This window comes from Convolutriloba macropyga, chromosome 5 (assembly GCF_964194025.1).
Source record: "Convolutriloba macropyga chromosome 5, txConMacr16.3, whole genome shotgun sequence".
NCBI classification, from domain to species: domain Eukaryota; kingdom Metazoa; phylum Xenacoelomorpha; order Acoela; family Convolutidae; genus Convolutriloba; species Convolutriloba macropyga.
In genome coordinates, this window is record NC_134472.1 from 22,319,601 (window position 1) to 22,327,784 (window position 8,184).

Consider the following 8,184-nt stretch of genomic DNA (forward strand, 5'->3'; position numbering starts at 1 on the left):
AAAAAAGCTCCAATTTTAAAAGCTTATTTTTTTAATTTTAAAATAAAAACTATACATCATATGATTATGTTAGATGGGAGTATGCAAAATTCAAACCTGATTTCAAAAAATTTTAAATAGAGTTTCGCTAAGATTTTTCTCCGACAAGTCTTTTAATCTTTTTCAGACAAAATTTCAATGAAAAAATTTAGAATGTTTTGTTTTTTCATTTTTGATTGCAAAAAGCAAAATTTTATATTGGATTATGATGAATATTCAGGGATAAATGTTTATCATTTTTTCGAAAACGAAATTGAAACATTCCGCACTCATAAATTTAAACCTAAATTTCAATAAAAAATGTGAGTAAAAAATTGTCGATCGCTTTTAGATCTGCGTTAGAGAATTATGTAGTTATTTGGTCCCCAGGATTCGAAGCCATTCATCCCAATGTTGGACGGCTACCCATTTTCTTCCTCCCTTCTATGTATCCCTCTCACAAATACCCTTTATTCTTTCATCCAAATACCATCATCATAATCCTGTATTTAAAAGACTCAAAGGAAGAGCAATAAAACAATCAAATTGGCTTGTTATCCACTGAAAGTGGATAACAAGCCAATTTTTAATGATAGCAAAAATCACGCACATCTGCAAATGAAGTAGTCTTCTTTAACATAAATACCGATATAAGATTACTCCACATTCTTTTTGCCTGTCATCTTTGTTGCTAAAGCATTAAATTTCAGCTTTATCTCCTAATCACACTACCTCCAATTTCATATGGTTTTTTGGGACAATTTTTCTATATATATTTTTACCCCCTACTTTTATACTATTTCGCTTAATTGCAAAAAAATTCGAGCCTTAGAATTAATCGGAGACAAGACAAAAACTAAAGTTAAAAACTTCAAACAAAAAATTAGCCTCTAACATTAAACAGTATTTCAAGTAAACCTCTTCGGCATAAATTTTCTAATTTATTCAATGTAACCTCCGACATAAAACAATGTGAACAAATTCTTAAATCTGTGTTATGTAAAGAAATCTCATTACAATTAACCTTATTGTTCAATATGCTTTAAAAAAGTTTAATCTTACATAATTTTTTTGTGAATTTTGTAATTATATTTGTGCTTCTCTAATAATTTTCACAATCTCAATGACCATTAAAACTCTTTTCAAAATCTAGTATCTTTTTGGGGTAGGGATAAATTTTTTAGTTTTCCTCAACATCTCTATCTTCAGTCAACTTACCCTGATCTACAAACCCCTGTTTATACCATTGCAAAATGTTACTTTCTGTTTCCAAAAATGTAATTATACCTTTAACTCGTTAATATTTCGTTTCGTCTGGCAATAAAAATAATTTTTTCTAATGAAGTTTTTCTCTTTTAATTTCGAAAACTTTCCTTATTATCCCCTCGCACCCCTGTCTCCTAACACTACATCGGTTTGCCCCTGAAGACAAGTTACACCTTACTAGTCATTGTTTGTGGGGCTTGGGTTATTTCACGTGTGTATTTTTCTTTGCTAGTATCAAATGAGGACCACCTGAACAAAATTGCACTTCATTTTTAGGTTAAGTTTAAATTTAAATATTTCAAAAAACTTTGCCACACATTGACAAAAGTTGCATTTAAAAAGGGAAGCTCTGTTGGTTCCTTAAGGTGTGGTTACCGCCTATTTACAAACTCAGCTAACAAAAAATTGTTTCAAACGAAAACCGTTTTTTTGGCACCTTTTCGTGATAACTTTTTCTGTCCACGTGGTCCATTCTCACTTGCTTTCTTATTGAGCATTTGTTGAAGTTTCACAACAACCTGTTCCAATTTGGCTAATCGTAAATATACATCATCATCTGTTTTGATTACGTATTTTGTATCCGGACAGAATTTTGAGATCACCATAATCGCGATCATCATCTTGGCAGTTGTGTAGTAATATCCCTCGGAAGCGTTCAGTACAATTATGTCTTGAAATTGTGAGTTTTCTCTGTAAATATTTCTCTCTAGCTCTTTGGTGTCAGGTCGCCCCACTACGAAGAATAGCGCCCATTTATGTCTTGGTTTGAACTGATTTCTGCCAACTGTTTCCTTTAAGTTAGGGGTAGAATAAAATAATCTTATATTGGTAAGTTTACATCCTTTTAGTGAGTATGGAGCAAGCTGTCGCCGCTGCTTAGCACTAAGAAAATTTCGAAAAAATAATTACAATCAAACTTCACAGCACAGCTAAAAAGTTTACCGATATTAAAGTCCCCCCCCCCCCCCCAAACCGCAGTCACCGAAATTCTTATAATTTGCCAGTGCATAGTTTGCTTGTATAATCGACTAAGAGCTTGAACAAGCCATCGTGTTTTATGAGTACCATTCTCAAAGCATCTCCAGCCTCTAGTCGACTATACAAGCAACCTTAAAGGCACAAAAATTAAAATCTAGAACCCCAATGGATCGAAACACATTCAGAATTCTTGCAAGATCATATTTATCTTAGCTCAATTTGAAATGCATTTTATGATCTTAACAAGTTCTTAGCAAGATTCGACAAGAAGAATTTATGCCAAAACATTTCAAAATCTTGGCAAAAACATTTGAATCTGGCACGGCAGAGACCTTTCATGCTATAAGTTGGTTGCACGAGAGTGATTTCAGGAAAAAATTGACAAAATTTTTTTGTTCAGGGGATTTAAAAGGAAGCAGTTCCGATTTGTATTAATAGCTGTTGAGTTGGCGTATGTAGCTCTAATGGCATGTCTCTGTTGACTACTCCCGATGCGATTCAGGACCAATATGACCATAAATAACAGCTCATTTTTCTTCTTTTTCTTTCTTTGGCAACTAAAGAAATTTGTGGAGAGTGATTGCAATAGAAGTGCGTCATCATTATAAGGAATTTGATGGAGTAAGCTGTCATTATGTACTGTAATTAGAAGGAGCTGTTTCCTCTTCTTCAAAAGTTGTGTTTATTTTGTAGGAACTGCGAAAAACTGAAAGCAATATCTATCTGCAGCCTGAATTCATCCAAAAATTGACTTCTAAATTTACGCTGTCAAGACTTGTCTCATGTAAGTATAATGATAAAAATTGACACTAAGGTCCGGGTAACATTGATAAAACACAAACAAAATTAACAAGGAGGTGGCAATTTGTGGACGCATATGATGCTCCGTCCCCTCTTTTTTCTAACGTCCGTTCAATTTTGTCATTTAGAAGATAGAAGGTAAATTTCAACAGCATTTCAACAAAATCATTAAAAAACGAAAACTCAACAACTCATTTGAAAAGAATTTGGAAGAAAACTACGTTTTGCTTCTTGTCATGATGACAAAATGGGGCACAAAGTGTTATTTTATTGTTTTTAATGATTAAACAATTAAAAATTGGCCAAAGAATTTATATATATTTAACAAAAGAATTAATTTTTAGTTTCTAATTTAACAAAAGTTGGATTTAATTTTTTTAGTTATATCTGTCGTCTACACAGAAAGAGTCAATATTAGAAAATACGTGAAAACAGCAAGCCGAAAGAAAAGAAAAAAATCTGGAAAAACAACTACTGATGATTCAAAATGGCATCATCAATTCAAAAATTTTATATAGAGAGAGGACTTTTAAGTGAGAGTAAAATTATCTTTTCTGTTTTAGATTTTATTCATTTTCCTTATCCAAACGTAAATTGATGACATGAGCCTATAATAATCCAAAACTAAAACGATTATATTGTATTATTGGCCAGCCTAATCTAGACCAATGGTGGCTTGCATTTATTATACATTCAATAACTTTGTTAGAAAAAAAATTCTGATGAAACGATCGAGTTAATTTTTATCTTATTTGGGTAATTTTTTTCTTGCTTTTCAAAAGGAAATAAGTTTGGAATATTTTGACTGATAATAACGATATAGAGTTATACAATTAATTTTTAAAATGTTTACACTCAAACTTTCTTAGAATAACTGAAAGGCTGAATTCAATATGCCGAAAAGGTAAGAAAAGTTAGTAGCATCAGCGCAATGATAAAAAGTCACATGAAGTCTTTGCGTATTAAAGCAAAGAAACCAATATTGTATACCAAAAACGGCCGAACATTATTCAAGATTATTCAATTGGAAAGCAGCAAAACACATATTACAAACTTTTCTTTTTTTGGTTTAAATAAAAAAGCAGGTTTTGTTTCAATTGTTTAAAAAAAATTGAACATAACTGGTACAAATGACTGATTTCCGCCCGTTTTTTTATGAAAAATTATTTTTTGAAATCCTTGCATTTATTTAGACTAAAAAAGTCCGAGGCAACGTCTCAAAAATCTCCTTTTATCATTATAAGTATAACGTATTCAATATAATAATTCATTATGGTAGTTTCTTTAAACTTTTCAAACAAGAAAACAAAATTAAATTAAAAAATGAAGAAAAAATAGACAAAATAACAAAAAAATCTTAATCAATTTCCAAAAGGAGTTAATTTAGTGTTCATTGTTATTTGGGCTGTGCCTTCTTAAGAAAACATCTTTTTTTGATAGCAGCACAGAGCAGAGCTCGGCGACATTTCGCGAACAAGCAATACTGAATGAAGAGACATTCAGCTATCATTAGATATTTATTATTTGAGAAGTCGTATACGACTATCAAACCAAAGTCTAAATGAGCAACCAAATTGAGTTAGTTTTGGAGACTGTTTTTGGACAGTTGCTGCTACGTCTAATTGTTAATTTGACCAAAACTAAAAATTTCTATTTCATATTTGTTATTACGAGTTTAACGAAGAAAAACACAAATTACAAGAGTAAAATGCGGTTTCTTACTGCAAATGGAAATTTTACGACACCTGGTGTTAACTGTTATGGTACCCGAGAAAACATATATAGGGAAATTGTTCTGTTTTGTCAGAAATGTCGTGTTTTCAAGTAATTGTTGTTAGCACCTGTTTAAAAATTCGTGATTATGGAATCTAATTTTGAAGTGGGATTTGGCTTCAATCCACACACCGGAGCAATCGAACGCGGTTGCTGCGGTATGAAGTTTGTTAACTGGTTGTGAGAGTACTTGTAATAGTCTTACGATCTTGCGAACTCTGTTGGGAGTGTAACACTTTAATGGTCTCAATGATGAATTTTCTTGAAATTTTCGGTTGTGGTGGTTCGGTCGTCCCGATTGCAAAATTTGGAAGTTTTTGAGCCGTCGATGTTCAAGTTGACGACCCAGGTTTCTTTTCAATTTTGGGGACTTATTATTTCCCATGTACCTAGTTCCCACACTATAATATCTAAAGTCTTTATCCCAGTTGATTTTTACATCTACGTCACCAAAACTTGGTCTTTTGAAAGTTCAACGTTACCAAATACATGCATTGCCCGTATACTAATGGCTGTTATATCATAACAAATTGTGGGTGGTTAGGTGGTAGCTGGACCAAAGGGAGCATTTTCTACAACAACAGCAATTATTTTTATCAAATGAACCTGTTCATGCGTGGTGTCCTCTCTATGACCTCTAGAGATAAAGTTTGGGACTTTTGGAAAGTTTAGTTTTTCAGAGTTTTTATCTAAAGAGGAATTGCATTAATTGGTTGTGAAGTGAAAAAAACACACATTCTATGAATTTCTTTTACCTTACTCTTCGCATGAAGGGTTGAATTACCATAAACCTTTTTAAAAATTTCAGTTGTTATCTAATGGTTTTTAATTATTTGAGATTATTTGTTTTTTTTAAAAAAACGTATTTTTAACTTTGACTTTTTTTTCATCATTATTTCTTACTTATTACCGAGTCTCATTCAGGACTGGTCCCATGTTTTTCTGAAGAAGTACATTTTAATTTGTTCATATGACGCTATTTTGACTCCGTTATTAAGTATTTTAATTATCTGAGTTGGAAGCATTTTTTAAATTGATACACCAATTATTTTTGAACAATATTTGATTCTCTGAAAATTTTTGATCTCTTCCTCATTGTGTAGACAATTAAACCAAAAATGTGTACGAGTTGGGTCGGAACATTATTTGCAAACGCACATTACCGAGCCTCCTTGTTGTCTTATATCTTTTTATATCTTGAACACTTTTTCTGTCTGCAAAATCCACATCATAGTTGAGATCATTTTGGAAAAAATATTTGTTCAGGGATGTCAAAGTAAATGCTTCGATGACTCTCAAAAACGCGAAAGGAGGATTTTTGAAAGATTATAGATTTCTGGAAACAGATCCTTTGTGAAGTACCAAATTTGGAATTGCTCAAACTTCCACGGACAAGATCTAAGTCCCTCGTTATAATGTTGTACACGTATAAGTTAGACGAAGTAAAAAAAAGTAATAGATAAGAGAGTAAAGTGAAGATAAAAGTTGATAATAGAAATAAGAAAGCTGCTCGCTTTGTAACTGATGAAATCGGCTTCATTTCATCACATCAGTGAAGCATAATAAAATCACGTCAAAACTATACTCAAATTGTCGTTCTGAAATTCATCGACCATGTTGCTGTGTGAAGCCACTGCGGGTAACCAACCATTCCTTGATTTAAAACAGGCACGTGCAAGTTTTACAATGCCGAAAGTTGCGAGTGCCAGAAGTTGAAATGCCAGAAGTTCCTAAATACTTAGCCAGAAGTTGAAATGCCAGAAGTTCTCAGTGACTTCAAGCAGAGGCGCGTAACCATTACTTAATACAAGGTCATGTATGATTCTTGGTAATCATGCATGGTCATATATGATTTGCTTCACTTCCTGGTTGTCATGAAAAGATCGTATATGATTTTATTGGTTCATATTAAGATCGTTCGTAGAATTCAAGTTTGGACAGTATGAAATCATATATGACCCTTGTATGAAATCAACGAAGCTTCAACTGGCACTGTTGTGCATCTATCCAAAGTCAAAGCACTTTTGTGGACTTTTACAGCTAGATTCAAGTAGACAAACTTGACAAGGAGTTGATAGCAGCAATCATCAAAAGCGAAAAAAATTGCAAATATTTGCTCAATCCTCCAACCTGCCCCCCCCCCCGTCTTCTAATAGATCTTGTCTCTAAAGAAGCGGAGGTAAAGCCTTGTACGGGTATTGCGCAGTATTGCAGATTATCTAACTGTTAACATTTAATGTAATGTAATTACTATGATGTCTGGTCGTCGTCCGTTTGAGTATCTTTGGTCGTACTCAATAGTCGCTCGAGAATCTAAATTTAACATAGAACTGTTCGCCTTATTACGCCTACCACAAATATCCTCACAACAAGTATATAATAGAGTAACGGGATAACACGATAACACAATTTGCTAATACGTGAAGGAACCCAAAATGGTGACGTATCAATTCATGTAAAATCTATTCAAGGCATGCCTTTCATGTTGTTATAATGGTATGAAGGTGGGTGAAAAAAGTGACATTGGAGATCTGAGAACAAAATTGTCTGTTCCTTGACTTCAATGTGAATATTCCTCTGATAAACTGCTACTAACTACTTAGAAAACGACGCTCCTTTGAGATAGAGTGGGTAAAAATGAAACTCTTTCAAGCAAAAGGAAGATCCAAGCAAAATTAATCTTAGTATAGAGTAAAGCGAGCAAAGATAGCCAAAATGAGAACTGCGTGTGAGCAGGGAGATTAAGTGTAAGATCAAAAAAGGAAATTTTTAATTATAAAAAGGAGTGGATTTATGTACGCATGAATAACAACTTCAGCCTTGGTCATATCAACGTCAGGCTACAAAAAATGGTTCTCCAGTTTACAAAATTGTCTTGTCAAAGCGCTGAGAGAAATAGAAAGCTATTAAATCTCTACCTACTATTTACATAAAGTAAGATCTCTTTTGATCAGAAAAGCTCAGGAACGACGCGTCAGAGAAGAACCCTAATTGAACTTCAATTAAGCCTAGAAAAAAGAGGTTTCCCTCAAATACATAATAAAAATTCCTTTCAGGTAATATCGCAATTTGTCAAAGAAAACCATTGATGCGTTTATCGCAATAATGGTTTTTTCATTTAGAGAGATTTCCTTTTCATGTAAACAACACTATTTCCCGAAACACACTCCAGGGTATTCATTAAAATTTATCTGATTCTTGTCCCTGCAACTGATAAAAAACCTGTGGTCTGAAAAATCTCGAACAGTAGAAAAATTTTCCTTAAGGGTTGCTGCCTACTATTTTGCCATCTCAGCAGTCAAAACATCGCCAGCAAATAACGTCGAACAAAGGCATTGTGAAAAAATT